The sequence below is a fragment of the Pollicipes pollicipes genome, unplaced genomic scaffold, assembly GCF_011947565.3.
Source record: "Pollicipes pollicipes isolate AB1234 unplaced genomic scaffold, Ppol_2.1 Scaffold_4881;HRSCAF=5763_pilon_pilon_pilon, whole genome shotgun sequence".
Lineage (NCBI taxonomy): Eukaryota > Metazoa > Arthropoda > Thecostraca > Pollicipedomorpha > Pollicipedidae > Pollicipes > Pollicipes pollicipes.
Window position 1 is genome coordinate 49,464,650 of NW_023596576.1, and position 5,922 is coordinate 49,470,571.

Genomic DNA, 5,922 nt, shown 5'->3' on the forward strand with positions numbered 1-5,922 from the left:
ACTGAGCTCGCTCGTTGTTAACGCATCACGCAACGACGGCGGGCCGTCCGCAGCGACGATTCAGAAAGATACGAGGCAAATTCAGAACGCGTATTGCCGTACGAGCGAATGCGATCATGTGCACGTGGAGGGCGCGATCGGCCGGGAACAAAACCGGCCATCGGTAGACAACGTTTTATTTGTTCACATGCCACTTTAACAGCATTACTGAATCCGCACGGCGATCGGCATCGGGGTATTGACCAGCATGCGACATCCCGAAAACAATACTGATAACAGCGAGTGAAGAGTGCGACAGCGTAAAAAACAATACTGACAACAGCGCGTGAAGAGTGCGACAGTATAAAAAAACAGTACTGACAACAGCGCGTGAACAGTGCGACAGTGCAGATCTGGCGGCACTGGTATAGAGCTACCAGCTGGCACTGGATCAGTCTGGTTGGTTGAGTGACATCCATAGTTTGGGTTGACCAATTGACAGTACGTCACTCAATGCTGACGGGCCAGTCGCGGCGGCCACTGCATAGCGACGGCCGTCAATGAAAAAAAAACAACGAACTTTTGGTCATATGCGGGGGATGCGACCGTGTGCATGCGGCGACAGTGTGGGAGCACTATCGGATTATGTTGCCGGAAGTGAGCGTTGTCGGTAGTGAGTGAGTGAGTCGTCGGAAGACACCACCTATCTAATTCAGGAGGCCCTTGACATTGCATGTTTGGATGCGGCCAGCCAGTCGTGAACGCAGTGGGCAATATACTGCAGCCCGGAACAAATATTCGTGGTTGGGCGCGAAGTGCGTGAGCTTGTGCATTTGGCAGAAACGCTGTAAAGCTAACAGCTCGGCGCTGGGTCATTTGTTTATTGGTTTGTTTTGGATGGTTTGATGGCCGTTTGTAGGACGGCAACGTGGATTAGACGTCAGTGAACAACATCTATTTTGTACATGTGACCTGCTTTTTTCTCTCATCTTATCTCCTGACACCCGACTAACCCCCACCCTCTCACGGCACATTTTGAACGCGGACGGATGGCTACTCGCTTGACGGCTAACATTGCGTACCCCGGGGGAAACAAATATTTATAATGGAGCACAGAGACCACGACGGGATGGATTGAGTAGCCATGCAATAGGAGTCACGGCTGGCAACTAAAAGCTAGGTTAGGTTAGGTTAGGCTAACGAATATCATGAACAGTCCACCTTACCGGCTGTAGCGTGCTCATGATCACGACAAATGTAACCAATTAACGATCGTTTTTACGGTGGTGCAGCACCAAGTGTTGGTTAGGTTGAAGAAATGCTGTACATTTGAAGGTACTAAAGCAAACATTCGATGTGATGAAATAAGCTCACTGCTACCTGAAAGTATACTTTTGAATGGGAAAGACTGCTGTAGACAACATAATTTCTATTTTTAGTATATGCTGGTCCTCAATACGCGTATGTTTGATTGCGTCATCGTACCTTGCACAAAATTGTTTGAGAGTCGATTGGCGGCCGTCATATCCAGAAATGTGCCCATAAATACCATACATGAACGATTTGACAATTATATTGTTCTTGGTCTCGATCGCTGCACGGCCAATGGAATGGCAGGATTTGAATGGTGTTATCATAGCGTCATAAGTGCCTGGATGACCTGATAAAAGTCTGCACAAAATAGTCTTCACATCTTCGCGGGCGCGTAGTTCAGAAACTAGAGGGGATTGGCGTTAAGAAGGACAGGCCTGTTAACTGCACCGAATGATCTTCAAGATGGCTTCTTCATTCCAAATCCCGATACGGATGTGGAACACTCCCCTTAACGAACATCGTGAACGCCCACCTCACTGGCACCAAGCGCCCCAACAGATGTGGAACACTCCCCTTAACGAACATCGTGAACGCCCACCTCACTGGCACCAAGCGCCCCAACGATAAACGGCCATCGACGAAAGTCGGATTTCGCTGCTGATTGCATGTTTCGATCATTAATCGCGTTTCACCATGTTTGATGCAAGCATTTGGGCGACAACTAGGTGTGGAAGCCACGAGGCTAAGAATTGAAGAAATAAAGAAAAGTGCAGGAACTGAAAATGCAAATGCAACTAAGGAGGGTGCCATCGCGGAAAAAATACGTAAAAACACCACGAGAAATGGCCAAAACACACATATGACGATCGTGGGATAAATTTACACGTATAAACACACGTCTACACCTTGCAGCGCGTAGTGAGTGGTACCTCCGCTACCTTACACAAGTGAACCAGGCCGTCCGCTACGGCGGTATTTCTAACGCGACAGCTCCGGAAGCGACCCAGGCGTCATGAAAACGTTTCATGACGCGGTGAGACGATGACATTTTGAGAACCGTAGTTGCTGAGGAGCTCAATTTTGTTGATTATCGGCCGTATGCATACGATAGCACCAGAGGAGTGCGAACAGCCCACAACACCAATCGGTTGTCGGTGGACAGCACGTATTTCGCCCATAAGACCGCCTGACGTCACATTGCTTAATACGGCTGGCCGCCCGCGAGCTTGGTAGCCAATGTAGAAGCTGAAACAACTGCTCCAAGCGAGACTGCATTAGCGGCTCAATTAGCAACTGTATGAGCAGCTGTGGCCGGCCACAGCTGCTGGGAGGTGCAAAAACGGAGATGCACAATCACCACATTCGCCTCCCATTTTCAAAACAAACATGTGACGAATTTCAAAGCCAGACAAAGTCAGGCTTTCTTCCAGCTCGCCCAGGACGCCGCAGGCTCTGAGTTTTCAAGTCGTGTGTACTCACCGGGCACAGATAGGCCCAAACGGCAGGGGCGTGGCAGGCTCGATGTCCACAGACGGCAGCGCAGGCTCTGTGGGCACAATAGACACTGTACCAGCCGAGTCCGTGTCGGCCGTTGGTGCAGCAGGCGACCCTGTTGCCGGCTGGTCTTCCACAGCTGCGCGTGGCTCGGGCCGCACCATGGCGCTGCCGACGGGAGACAAGATGGCGCTGTGGCCGTGTGTGATGGGACCGGTGGGATGATGGGACACCGACGGCGGAATGCAGCTGATGGAGATGCCGCCGCCATTCGCACCCATCGCTCAGCCGAACGCTCGCCATGGCGCCACCAACGAGAGCCTCCACCGCTCCAGGCCGGCATGCGGGCCCAGCACCGCAGTAGCTGGCATGCGCGCTGTCGGAAATGAGGCAATGTTTAGGTTTGCTGGAATAGCCATAACCCAGCTCGTGAGTCTTCATTCTAAAACCCACCATGCCCGTGATGTCATGGTGCAACAGGTGCAATCGTGTCCTCAGCTCGCGGCCGAACATCAGCGATGCGGGAGTTACCCCCGTGGTACAGCCACGGGGGTAACTGCCACGCAGATGCGCAGATAACGGCTGATGCAGCCACGCAAGCTGGCTGCATCAGCAACCAGCTTGCGAGCCTCAGCTGGAGTGCAACCGTAGAGGTCTTCTTCACAGCACATTTCACTTCTCCCACATACCTCTCTGCAGGTATGTGGGAGAAGTGAAATGTGCTGACCATTGACCATTACTCGCTGGGTGGGTGGATGTCGCTATGGTATGCTTGATGTCTTTTCTTTTGGTGAGTTTTCGGAACTCATCGCCGACGAAAACCGGCCATTGCCCGTCACGACATCATCTGGCAGTCGAAATCTTGTAGAGGGGGATTTGAGCCTGTCAACACTGGTCGCAGGGCGTTGAGAGGTAGTCACATCGACTTCGACCCATTTGGACATGGCATCAACAACTATTAGGAGGCACTTTCCACCTTGCAATAAATCAGCGTCACCAAGGTGCGCGCGCGATAGTGGTGTTATTGAGCACAACTGCTGCTGTTGGTCAATCTTGACGGGCATCGCTCATTGCCGCTGACAGGCGGAACAAGCGCGAACAAACGACTCATGGCATCGCCAATGCGCGGCCACCCAGCGCATGAACGTGCCGCACATGTCATGCAGATCACTCTAGTGTAACCAAGATGAAGGTCTTGTAACGCACAGTCTCGAGCCTTAGGCGGAACTCTACTCAGCTACCTCATAGTGGAGCTCCCCTCACGACACACAACTCATCTCTCCGGATCCTGTAGGGTCTTAAACTCTCGTCGTCAGGCCACTCCCCTAACTAGACCGCAGTCAGCCACCCACTGAGAAGAATATCACGACTGATCACCTGGGCAATCTGCCAGGCGTCCAGAAACAGCTTCTCCTCCACACTTCTCAGCAGGCAAACGTTTTCTGGGGGCTTGTGTGTATGCGGTCAACCAAAATAGGTAGATGAAGACGTGTATGTACAATGACATGTCTGATGCTTGTGGTTACCCCGGATTCAATTTTGTAGTTGTATGCAGATAGCCATAGTGCCCAGCGAGCTATTCTTGTTAAAGCCATTATGCTAATGGCCTCATTTTCCCCAAACAACTTGAGCAGAGGCTTGCTATCCGTAACCATAATTATTTTGTCATCACCAGACAGACACTGGTGAAATTTTGTGCGCATAGGGGAGCCAGGGAAAATATTTTTGACTGTACTCGAAAACTTTGATTGAGTGCGAGTGCATTTGAAGGCATTGCACCAGGACTGTCAGCTGGCACTGGAGCATGTTTTTCTGTCAAAGGCATCCATATAATTGGTTTGGCTCACTGACAACGATCCACTGAAAGCTCGCGAACCATCTACGGCGTCAATTTGCTAAATTACGGTGGTGCTAGAAATGTGATATGGCAAAGTAAACATGACCCCAGAAGCAGGAGCCGAGCAAACTATCTCTTGAACTCTCTTGACCCCACACGACTCAGGGCTCCGCATGACCTGCCCTGGACACTGACCCTTTTGGAGTCAGTGTCCAGGAAAAGCATTCTACTGATCCTGCAGAACCCCCTAGAACTTTTAATTTGTCAACTCTGATCATTATGCCACAGCTCACCAGTGCACCACAGCTTCCGTGGGAACTTGACTTTGACCACGACGGCGCCGTAGGATATCCGAGCCGCCGAATACTGCGGGGCAGAAAAATCCGTCGGTGATGCCACACTCCGATAATGAGGGCACCCTGGCGCCTTAAAGGTGCTTACTTCCAATTGTAGGCATTGTAGCATCACGTGGCCGCCTAAGTTAGACCACGAACGCCATGATGTCTTATGGGTACGCACTGCTTATCACGGATGTACCTAGGCATATCACGGGCGTGATCCCCCTATCTCGTGAACGTCTACATTGCTCGGAGGTGGCCCATTTCGGTTATTAGGAGGGTATCAAAGCGTCGCGCTTTTTAATCCGTGTTTCGGGAGCCTCAGACCAATCTGCGCTCGAGTCTCAAGAGCAAGATGGGATATGTACAGAACAAAGTTGGTCATTATGTCCGTATTTCCCCCAGCAGTTGCCACAATTAACCATATTATGATATTATTAGAAGCATCTTATCTCAAAGTCACTGAATAATTCGTACGACGCGAGATCTGATCTTACCGCTCTCATGCCATTGTTTTTATGCGGCCGCAGCTCTGCCCCTAAGTCTGACGTAGAGCCATTACAGCCATTTACAGCTGAGCAAACCAGGTGTAAATGTATTTAACGTAAAGCTGCACGTGCCAAGATAACAAAGCCATGACATAATGATCAACACCGCATCCAGGTGAACAGTATCACCACCGGGCGTAAAGACATGGCGCGTTCGAAGCCTCATTTCCTATTTAACGGAAGCTCAGACCTTTATAAGGAGACACACATTAAAATCACAGCCTTGTTGTCAAAACGAGCTCAAATAAGAAACAATGTATTTCGTCATCACGACACATAATCAATTTGATAAGCCACCAGTAATGGCCTACCTGTCACGACACGCAGACCTTCGCCCACAGAACTTCATAATAAACCATACACGATCCAACGCATGGCGGCCCGCACTCCACACCACGCGCCTGCTGGCAAG